At 35.1% G+C, this 11,454-nt stretch overlaps 1 protein-coding gene across 3 annotated transcripts in view; it reads left to right on the top strand.

The window, feature by feature from the left end:
• The window catches only part of MBD5 (methyl-CpG binding domain protein 5), a 221,772-nt gene that overhangs the window by 78,600 nt on the left and 131,718 nt on the right, over window positions 1-11,454 (top strand). For all 3 annotated transcript variants that reach the window (XM_029934620.1, XM_029934621.1, XM_029934619.1), the window contains exons 2-3: window positions 9,057-9,110; window positions 9,254-9,375. The gene's annotated coding sequence lies outside the window, so the exon portion shown is untranslated. The remainder of the gene's footprint in view (window positions 1-9,056; window positions 9,111-9,253; window positions 9,376-11,454) is intronic.

Here is an 11,454-nt window from a genome sequence, read left to right as displayed (position 1 = left end):
ATTTGCTAGTATCTTGTTGAGTATTTTTGCATCTGTATTCATTAAGGATATTGGTCTGTAGTTCTCTTTTTTGGCTGGGTCCCTGTCTGGTTTGGGTATCAAGGTGAGAGAATGTCATTCTTTTGTCATCATTTTATTTCTATAAAAAATGTGATTATAGCTCAGTTTTTCATTTTTTACTAGTTTTCATCATAAGAAAATTTTTACATTCATGAAACATTTCATGAAATCATTATATTCATTGTTTTCTTCAGGTAGTGATAATGAAGGGTAAAAACCAAAAATCATCCTCATTACCTGATTAGCTGATCCTTTACCTAAAGGAACCTAATCTGGAAATAAGACCATGGACATATTGGATGGAGCAAATACTTTAAAACAGCATTTATTTCAGCTGCACATACTCTGTTTCTGAGAAATGAAACAGGAATTGAGCTACAATTTACTTTTTGCTTTAACCAGAAAGAAAAGAATTGCCAGTCAAATTAATCCTATAGACATGATGAGATAGACCTATTTAAGCAAACAAATACCTTTTTAAAGCCTTTGAGCTCATTTGAAATATCCGTTTACTTCCAATTTTTCCTCTGACTTCAAATTATTTTATTTTTCAGGTTTATAAAGTCAGCTTTTATAGGAAGCAGTTACCATTTTTACTTTAATTGGCATTTTATTTATAAATAAGAAAACAATTATAAAGTACTCCAAACTTGACTAATTAATTATCTGATAAAATTCACTAGTAGAGAATACATATTTTTAAAAGGATTCAGACAGGCTTATGGAGCAGACAACCGTAAGTATCGAAAGATAAATTAGAAATTGGGGGATACTAGCCTAACCTTTTCAGTTTGATGAAGAAGGATGACATCTGAGTTGCTGTCATATGCATGACCTACAGTGATTTGAACAACTGCATATTCTTATGTTTTTATACAAAACATATATTCACAAATAATATTTTAAATAGGCTACTTTGGTTTTTGTGAAAATCTTTCGCAAGAGCACTGCAAGACTTAGTTCACTTTGTGAGAAGTTGGGCTTTGTTATTAAAAATTATGATAGTAACAATTAACCCTTGCATATTGCTTCATGTTTACCCAATTTTTAATTTATTTATTGACTCAGTTGATCTTAGAAATAGTGGAGATAATGGTTATAAGGTAGGTAGGAATAGAGATTCATTTGGTTGCAATAAAGAACATTTTTTCGTCTCTGCCCTCCCTCCTACAGCAAACACACACACACTGGCTTAGACTAAAAATGTATATTTTAGTTCATAGCATGAGTGGTCTTCAATAGGCTAATTTGGAGCTGAATTGGCTCCATTGTCAGCCTCACACTGGATGACATTGGCAGTTTTGATTGTCGCTGGTCCTGACTCAGTTAAGTGCTCATCCTTGAACACATAACTGTGGACAGTGGGGTAGGGTAATATACTGACTTGCTTTGGCAGTAAGACCCTCCTCTAGAGCTGGGAAATGGATAAGTTGTCCAAATGAAGATCAGTATACAGTTACCAGAAGTAGCAGGAAAGCGTGGTAGGGAGGCAAATCAAATGTCCATTCCAGCAGGTATGTATCATCATCATTTCACAGATGAGAAAATGAATACTCTGAAAGGTTAAACAACCTACTCAAACTTAAGTCTTCTGGTTCCAAACCCCGCTCCTGGATGCCATAAAAAAAATTTAAAAATAAATGAAAGCAGCAATGGATTAAAAAAAGAGAGATAGGTGGTTCCAAGGATAACATTTATTTATTTCTAGTTTGTGTTTCAAAGTAAACCAGCCATGAGTGATTTTAGGGTAATAATTGGATCTAATCTCTGTGGGGTGGTTGAACAAGATGTTTATGGGGAATCAACTGTTCCAAGTTTTACGGAAGGAAGTGGAAGTACAGTGGATATGATTCTGACAATACGGAATTAAGAATTTGGAATTACAGTTAAAATATCAATTATTTATTAACCATTCCTTATGTCTCAGGCAGTGTGCTAAGTACTGTTCCTGTATCAATTAGCACTCACAACATTATTGTGAAATAAGGATTTTACAGATAAGGAATTATAAGCAAGAAGAGGTCCAAGATTATATACTAAAGAGAGGCAGAACCTAGAAAGTCTGGAACCTTCTACAGTGCCTGTTTTTGATTTTCATTGTTACCAATTAATGTAGCAATGTTTAGGGGTGCCTGGGTGGCTCAGTCAGTTGTTCAGCTCAGGCCATGATCACACGATTCGTGAGTTCGAGCCCCGCGTCAGGCTCTGTTCTGACAGCTAGCTCAGAGCCTGGAGCCTGCTGCAGATTCTGTATCTCCCTCTCTCTTAGACCCTCCCCTGCTCACGCTGTCTTTCTTTGTCTCTCAAAAATAAATAAAAAGCATTAAAAAAAATTTTTTTTAAGTAGCAATGTTTAGACATCTGCCATGTGCTGGCTGCCATAGCAAGTGTTTGTCTGGTGCAACACTTTTTTTTCTGAAAACTTGCCCTATATGGTTGTATAATAAAACAGTTCATATGCAATGACACTAAAGAATTTATAAATGCCTGGGGCGCCTGAGTGACTCAGACAGCTAAGCATCTGACTCCTCATTTTGGCTCAGGTCATGATCTCACAGTTCATGCAGTCCAGCCCCTGCATTGGGCTCTGTGCTGACAGCGCAAAGCCTAGTTGGAATTCTCTCTCCCTCTCTCTCTCTGCCCCTCCCCCTTCTTAGAAAAAATAAATATTTTCTTAAACAGAATTTACAAACACCTACTAAGTTCCACAGATCATTGTTAATGGTAATCTTAGGCTATTTTTTGTTTTGTTTTCTATTTATCAAAATTACACATAGACATAGTTTACAAACTCAGAGTCCTACAAGATTTAAAACACAGAGACAGCCTCCTGCTCTGCAGTTTCTTCCACCAATTTTCTAATTCCCAGAAGCAATCATTTTCAGTTTATTTTCAGCTGTGTCTTTTTGTATTTATGAAAAAGAACATCTCTAAATAATATGATTCTGTTTTTACTGCTTGGTTTTTTCAGCTTCACATATAATCTATTAATATTCCACTATGGAAGCAGTAGAGTTAAATTTCTTTTATGTCCCCAACCCATCACCACAAATACATCATCTTCTCAATATAGTTATATCATGATTTTCATGTTCAATATTGCATTAAACACATTTTACAACTATATAAACTTAATTCATGGCTGAACCACATAATGTTTCCAATTCTCTGTTTTCCCTAAAATTGATGATTGTCTTGTTTTTTATTTGCTTAGTCTTTTGTGCTGATTTCTGATTCAGCTGCGACTTCTGACCCACATGGTATGGATTACTTTTCATTGTCATTTTGGGGCTTCTTGTCTCCCTGTTTTGAGTTGAAACTCAACTTTTTGAAGACACACATCTACCAATAGCTTTGATCTTGCCTGTCTGAAAATGTCTTTCTGCTTTACTGATACTTGATCAATACTGTGGCTAAATACAGAATTTCGGTTTGTAATTTATTTTCTCTCAGAATTTTTATGGTCTATCTCTATTGTCTTCTAATGTCAGTGTTAAAAAGCTGAGAGACATTCTACTTTCTGTTTTATATACTTTTCCTTTCTTTTATAAAATTTTCTGTCTCACAAAGTTGTGAAATTTTGTTATGATGTGACCTTTTGGGGATCTATTTTCATTCATTTGGCTGGGCACTCAGTGACCCCTTTTAAGATAGAAATTCATGTTCTTTAATTCAGGAGATTTTTATTATTTATTTATTTGGTGATTTTTTTGCTCGATTTTCTTTTCTTTTTTTCTGTTATTTGGATGTCAAACCTACTAGACTGGTCTTTGAATTTTTGCATCCTTTCTCTCCTATGTTCATTCTCCAACCTTTATGTTGAGGCTTCCATTTTTTATCATAATTTTGTTTCCCAGCAGCACTTTCTTGTTTCCTGGATTAAAAAAAAAAACCAATGTATTTTGGGACATCTGGATAGCTCAGCCAGGTAAGTGTCTGGCTTTCAGTTTCAGTTCAGGTCATGATCTCATGGTTCATGGGTTCAAGCCCCACATCAGTCTCTGTGCTGACATGAGGAGCCTGCTTAGAATTCTCTCTCTCTCTCCTCTCCTTGCCCCTGCCTTGCTTTCTCCCTCACTCTCTCTCTATCAAAATAAATAAATAAGCTTTAAAAAAAAATAAAGCAATTAGTTTTTGTTTAATGGATGCAGTTCTTCTCTTACCTCTCCAAAGATAGGTGGGTTTTTTGAAATTTTCTTTTCCTGAACAATTCTATTTTCTGTTAGTTTTGGTTTTGTTTTGTCTTGGTTTTTTTGTTTGTTTGTTTGTTTATTTGTTTTAGTCTCCATCTTTCATGTTAGGAGCTTTCCCTAGATGTCTAGTGGTCATTGGTTGCCCCAGTTCAAATTTCAGATAGTAAGAAAGGGGGATGCCAGGATAACATATAACCAGAGCTTAATGACTATGAATTCCCTAGATCTGAACATGCTTCTTTGTTCAGGAATCTCCAAGATTTCATTGAACACCATTTTTTTAAATTCCAGTTATATACACCAAAGGAGAATCTTCCACTCTCCAGCTTTATTATGAACGACTAGCATTCGGCAAACTCAATAGGAGAGAACTTGGGAGTCTTAATACTTATCATATAAAATGTCATTCAATTCTGTTTTCAATAGAGTACTCTGCCCTCCAGAATTCTTCAGTTTGGGGACTTTTCTGTTTTACATACTCCAAAGAGTACACATTTAGTCTTCTGCCAGGATGAGAGGAGATGTGTACTTGTCCAGTTGTGAATGGTAGAGAGACGATGCAAGAGACTAATTCTTAAATAGATTTGTTTTTAGTTTTTTAATGTTTTTTATTTATTTTTGGGAGAGAGACACACACAGCATGAACAGGGGAGGGGCAGAGAGAGAGAGGGAGACACAAAGCCGAAGCAGGCTCCAGGCTCTGAGCTAGCTGTCAGCACAGAACCTGATGTGGGGCTCAAACCCATGAGCCATGAGATCATGACCTGAGCCTGAAGTTGGATACCTAACCGACTGAGCCACCTAGACGCCCCCTTAAATAGATTTCTAATCAGGTTTGCTCTTAACTCTCTTCCACAAGTTTGGGTGCCACTAGTTCCCAAGTTTTTGTGGAAATGGTAGTGCAAGTGCAATTACTACCTGCCTTTACCTCCTACTGGGTTAGGATTCAACTTGTTTCAACCAGCTGTCAGTTAGCTACCATGCTTATGTCTTCTAGCTTCCACATTTACTATCATTTGTCTCTCACTCTCCTTTTCTTCCTTCCTTTATGCTTTTTAATAAAAATTTTAATATTAAATTATATTTTATTATGGTTTTGAAAAAGAATGGAGTTAAATATGTATGTTCAATCTACCTCTTTAATCAGAAATCAATATCTTTGATTTTATTAATCACCGAGTAGTTTCTTTTTAACATTTGTTAGATTTAAGATAAATACTTTTCTTAAAAAAGATACTATCTATTTGGGGGAATGGGAAATAACTGTATCTAATCCTTATACTCAGGCTTAGGGTAGATTTGAGAGGAGTGCTGTTTATGTTTATATTTTGTATCTAAATGCTTTTATTATGACAGAGACCTGCTTCCTTCATGGCGTGTGGGATGTTTATTACACCACCAGCCTGAAAACAATAACTAGGAGCCTTATTTTACAGAGCTCAATCTTGTATCTTAAGGACATATGACAAGAAGATCAAATTTTCCAAATCAAAATCTAGGCAACATAGTTTAAACTAGAGAAATTAAGTCCCCTGACCAAGGGCCAAACAATGTGTTATACTTAATACACATATGAAATAATTTTTGATTGTCACACATTGTTTTGAAAATATTTATTGTGTTTATTGGATAGGTTTGGATTGAGAATATGGAGAAGGGATCTAGTTTTTTTGAAGTATAATTACACACAATGTTATATTAGTTTCAGGTGCACCATCTACTAATTCTGCAGTACTATATATTACTCGGCCCTCACCACAATAAGTTTTGTCATATAATGTTATTACAGTATTATTGGCTATATTTTCTATGCTGTCAATACTGTGTTATAACTAAAGTTCCAAGACTCAAAGTAGTGAAGATATTTCCCCAAATTTATACAGTTAGTGGGCAACAAGGATAGAATTTGAATCCAAGATTCACTTACTTCAAAGCTAATGCTCGTTGGGAGAGAGTGTGTATACAAAATCTGGAATTATGGGACTGCATTAACCCAGAGCTTGGGAAGGAGTTAAAAGAAAGTTACCAGCAGAAATCATAACCAGAAAGTCACTCCATTTATTATTTGTACATTTTTATGCAACCGTTTCATTGAATCTTTATAAGAGCCTATGAGCTGTCCATGTGGAATTAAATTTTGTAATTGTTTACTTCAAGTATGTAGCATATAGTTTGCTTATATCTAAAAATTGACTTACCTCACAAACCCCTTTTCCTGGCACCGCCCACCATGACCATTTCCACAGATAAAGGAAAAATTAATCTTACCAATTGGCAGTTGGTTGGTGACTTCTGAAGTAAAATTGAACCAATTTAGGCTTTAAGCCAAGATTTTTACCCTTAGTTTAGAAGGGTTTTAGCCTTCCCTTTAACTCTTCTCCAGTTTCCTGGGGGGCTCATATCATCCTGGCATCAGTGGATGAATGTGGGTTTGCCTATTCCTCCCTCTCTGCTTGCTTGTCTGCACTGAGTTATTGCTTGACCCTTGACATTTTGGCACCATGTACCAGAGTCAACGAAGATATAGTTCTTCTTGCTTGGCCTCTGGACTTCATATACAGGATCTACTGCCATAATTCTTGCCACAGTCTCCAGTTGTAAGGACCGTGCACTCTTTGCCCTGTTTCTTCAAACCCCAGTCTCCTGTATGTCTGCCAACTCAGTCTTAGCGGGTTTTGTGCCCCTCTCGTGGTAGAGGCTTCATTAATTTTTCAGATGCTCTGCCACAATACACTGCTATGCTCTGAAGCCAAAGAAGTCGTCAGGCAAGTCCTCCCAGGCACATCCCTTAGTTATTTTCTTCAGTACTCTACACTTCAACATCGCAGTGCTCTTTTTCTTCTGATGGCAACTATCTTATTTCCTTTACATAAGAAAACAACTATTGTTGTATTTTACCTACTCTATAGAAATTATAATATAGCTTTATAATAACAATATAAAATAACAACTCTATAGGTACCAAAGTGATCAATTGACAAAACATCCTATGAAGAAAACAAGCTGTAGAAGAGTGTATAACCTCAGTTTCTGTAAATACAATTGCAGATGTGCAATGTATCAAACATTTCTGGAAGAATACATAAATCTGTTAACAGAGGTTGCCTCTGAGGAGGGAAAACAGTCTTGTCTTGGGGACGAGACTGGAAGAGAAATTGTCACTGCCTCTGTATCTTTCAAATTCTACATCATGAAAATAGCCTATTAAGAAATAAGTATAAGTTAATTATAAAACATTTATAATTTGACTTCTTCATCCTCACAGGCTTCAGATGATCTGATTCTCAGCCACAGACAGAAAGTAGTTCTTTTGGCAAAACTTTTTTTTTTTTGCCCTTCATTGCTTCCTGACTTCCTTGCCTCTCTTTCTTGTAGAAACTTACCAAAGGCAGCATGAAGCAGCAGCAACTGCTCCAACACCCTGACATTTTTCTTTCCATTAGAAAGGGGAATACTTCAGGAGGAAGGTGGTCTGAGTCTCAAATATAACAGATAGGTAGTTTAGCTACATGTCTTCATTTGCTAACTTGCCAGACTGAGTTCACCTGACCTCTTTGGCTAAGCCATATCTATATTTTAGGGGTTGTTACTTGCAGGAATTTTTGTCATCTTCAGGCCTGTCACACTGAATGGGTATTTAACACATTGTGATAAATATAAATAAATTAATGAATAATTTTATTTGCAGGTACAAACCACCTAAGTTAATTTTAAATTTATTAACTGATAGAGATTTTTGTAGTCTACTGTTTAGATTTCCCAATTGTCCGGGGGTGCCTGGGTGGCTCAGTCAGTTGAGCATCTGGCTTCAACTCAGATCCTCGCGATTTGTGGGTTTGGGCCCTGCATCCGGCTCTGTGCTGACTGCTCAGAGCCTGGAGCCTGCTTCAGATTCTATGTCTCCCTTTCTCTCTGACCCTCCCCTGCTCGCTCTGTCTCTCAAAAATAAATTAAAAACATTAAAAAATTTTTAGAGTTCCCAATTGTCCAGTAATTATAGCTGTCTTTTTTTCTCCAATCCAAGATCCAATTAAAGATCATGCATTTTATTCACTTGTCATATCCACTTAATCTCCTTTAATCTAGAAAAAATTCCCAACCTCTTTATGTCATGTCATTGATATTTTTTAAGTCTGGGCCAATGTTTGCAAGATATCCTTTAGTTTAGATTTTTTTCTAAAGATTTCTTTTACTGTTAGATTTAGATTAAATATTCTTGGCAAGAATACTTCATTGGTGATGCTGTGGTTTCTCAAGGTATCATACCAAGAGTAAGAGGAAGTTGGTTTTCCTACCAATGTTTCTACAGTAACACTGTAGAAAAGTGTATCATACTACACTGGCTTAATGAAAGCCCCAATATGAGTTTTTAATTCTCCTTGTTTTAATATTATACTAATCAGGTAATGCCTAAGTGGTTCAGTACTTACAGAGACCAGCTATTAGTACAATGCATATCATTTTTGGGAAGGAAAAAAAGATTCCCTTTTAAATTGATCAGTTTTTTGTGAGTTTGTATCAGTTTAGGGAGTTGATAAAGTCAAGTTTCTGATATGCAAGCTGAAGGCTAGGTTTTAATAATAACAACACCTCACAGACCTGATATGAGATTACTGAGATGTTCACAGAAGTAAAATACCACTGATAGTAATGTGCTCTGTGAAGGGTCTCTATTAATACAATCAATCCCACTCAGGTATTTATTTTAGAAGCCGCATATGGGGTAGCAGTATCTGGCACTGTTATGAGTACTTTATGAATATTAATCTTTATAGTTGGTTATATCATTATCCCCATTTGCAGATAAGGAAGCTGAGGCATGGAGAAGATAAATAACTTTTCAAGGTCATAAAGAAAGTAAGTGGTAATATTCTTAACTGTTTACCTGTGAATCACACCTGGAAACAGGCAGCCTGTATAGCTCCAAGCCATACTTAAGGGGATTTTCCTTCAGCTGCTCCTTTAAATAAATGTGTGTGTTTATGTTATTTCTGTTACAGAGAGAAGAGGTACTCCCTTCTAGGGACTCATAAAGGCATAGAGCATCTAGAGATTTACTGCCTCCATTACGCTGCTGGCTCTCACAGCACTTGTTATGTTTTTATCAGTTTCTCTCCAGAAGGTAGGAATTGTGTTTTCTCTGTATGAATTCTTTATGTAATTATAGTTTTCTTGACTGTGAACTTAATTTTTGTTAAATATGAAAAACACCTGACACCTAAAGAGTAGACTACCAGATGTCTCCAAACAGTTAAGATGTATAAACACATTGCCTTTAAAAAATATTACTATTATAAAAATTAATAGATTTTCATTAAAAAATACATAAGACAATACAGAAAAGTATAGTAATCTGCCACCTTGTGATAGCTACTCTTCATATTTTATTGTATGTCTTTCTGAATTCATTGATATATTTGTATATAATGTATAATATATGTATCCATACAATATTATGATTAGGATTAGTAACGATAGGATATAAGTGTTCTTTGACTAGATCACTTCTTTATTTAGCAATTTATTGCCTTATTTGTCATGTCAGTAAATATCTGCATTTTCATTATTAGTGGTTATATAATATTCTAGTTTAAGAACATAAATTATGTAACCACTTTCCAATTATTGAGTATAAGGGGTCTTTCCAGTTTTTTCCTGTGTTAAACATGACTTCCGTGAACATGCTTGTACATACATGTTTGCACTTGTGTCTAGTGATCTTTAAGGAGAGTTTCCAAAAATAAGTGTTGCAGACCCTTAGTTTCTAAGCATGCTTGCTGACTAAGAAGGTTCCATGGCCTGTAATAAACAATGGCTGTCTATTATTCACCATCTTGGAGAATACCAATGTATAGTAGTAACAAAGGCCTTAGAAATCAAACTTATTTGACTACAGAATGCTTTTTAAAATAACATCTGCCTGCAGTTTTTTCTTAGTGGTGTTTGAGTGTTTTTTTCTTTATTAATAAGAATGAAGAATCATATTAAGAATATTAACATGGGGGCACCTGGGTGGCTCGGTTGTTAAGCGTCCAGCTTTGGCTCAGGTCATGATCTCACAGTTCATGGGTTTGAGACTTGCGTCGGGCTCTGTGCTGACAGTTAGCTCAGAGCCTGCAGCCTACTTTGGATTCTCCGTCTCCTTCTCTCTCTGACCCTCCCCTGCTCAGGTTATCTCTCTCTGTCTCTCAAAAATAAATTTTAAAAAATTAAAAAAAAACTTGTTTAAAAAAAGAATATTAACACTGTAAATCATATGTGACACAATTGTTTTCTTATTTTGTCATTTTTTAACATTTTGATATGATGCTTTGTTTTTATTTTGTATAGTTCATTTTTTCCCCATAAGTTTAGCATTTTTAATAAAACCTTACATATGCTTCTCCAAAAACATAATGAATTTTTTTTTAATTCTTGGATTAGATAGAACACAAAATCTTATGTTCAATATGTAATTAATATCTGATTCACTTTTAAGGTATCAGTTTAGAAGAAAGCAGCACCTTCTTAGGGGCTTCTGTGAGATGTGGTAATGAAAATAGTACTTCATCATAGGAAATTAGGAAAATACCGCATGATTCCTAAGGCTAGTTAAGGGTATAGAATATCATCAGATGTGGTTCTTATTCAAAGAAGAAAGAAAAGTTAGTCTCAACTAGAAAAGAGTTGTCCATGCACATTAAGAACAGAGAAGGAAAGTAAGTCTGAACCTTAGCCATAGCTAAATAAAATTATGTAAGTTTTTATAGTTAAGAAAGACCTTTGGATTAATATTGTCAGATTATTTCATTTTATAAAGGAGAAAACAAAAGAAAAGAGAGTTTAACTAAATTTTGTCCAAAGTCACGCAAATGTGGTCTTTTTTTTGTTTTCTCAGAAGACTTTTTTTTAATATAACACAATTTATTTTTTTAACATATGCAATTCTTTCCCATCATTTACAATACAGTAGTTACAATGACACTCCAAACAGAAAAGCAAAGTAAAAAATCAAAACCCCAACTTCTATTTCATGTAATTAGACTTATACAGAAATTAGAAGATTAAGTAACAACTAGTTAATCACCTAATTTCACAGCTATCTGAAGTGGCAATCGTTATATAGCAGCTTATCTATGATACATTCAAGATAAATGATTCAATTTGTTACTTGCCCATAAGCTAAAACACAGCCTGCTTAATACCTTTCCTCAAATTCCAC

Source organism: Suricata suricatta, chromosome 3 (genome assembly GCF_006229205.1).
Source record: "Suricata suricatta isolate VVHF042 chromosome 3, meerkat_22Aug2017_6uvM2_HiC, whole genome shotgun sequence".
Classification (NCBI taxonomy): domain Eukaryota; kingdom Metazoa; phylum Chordata; class Mammalia; order Carnivora; family Herpestidae; genus Suricata; species Suricata suricatta.
Note: the sequence above shows the minus strand (reverse complement) of the source record. Positions and strands in the feature narration are given on the sequence as shown.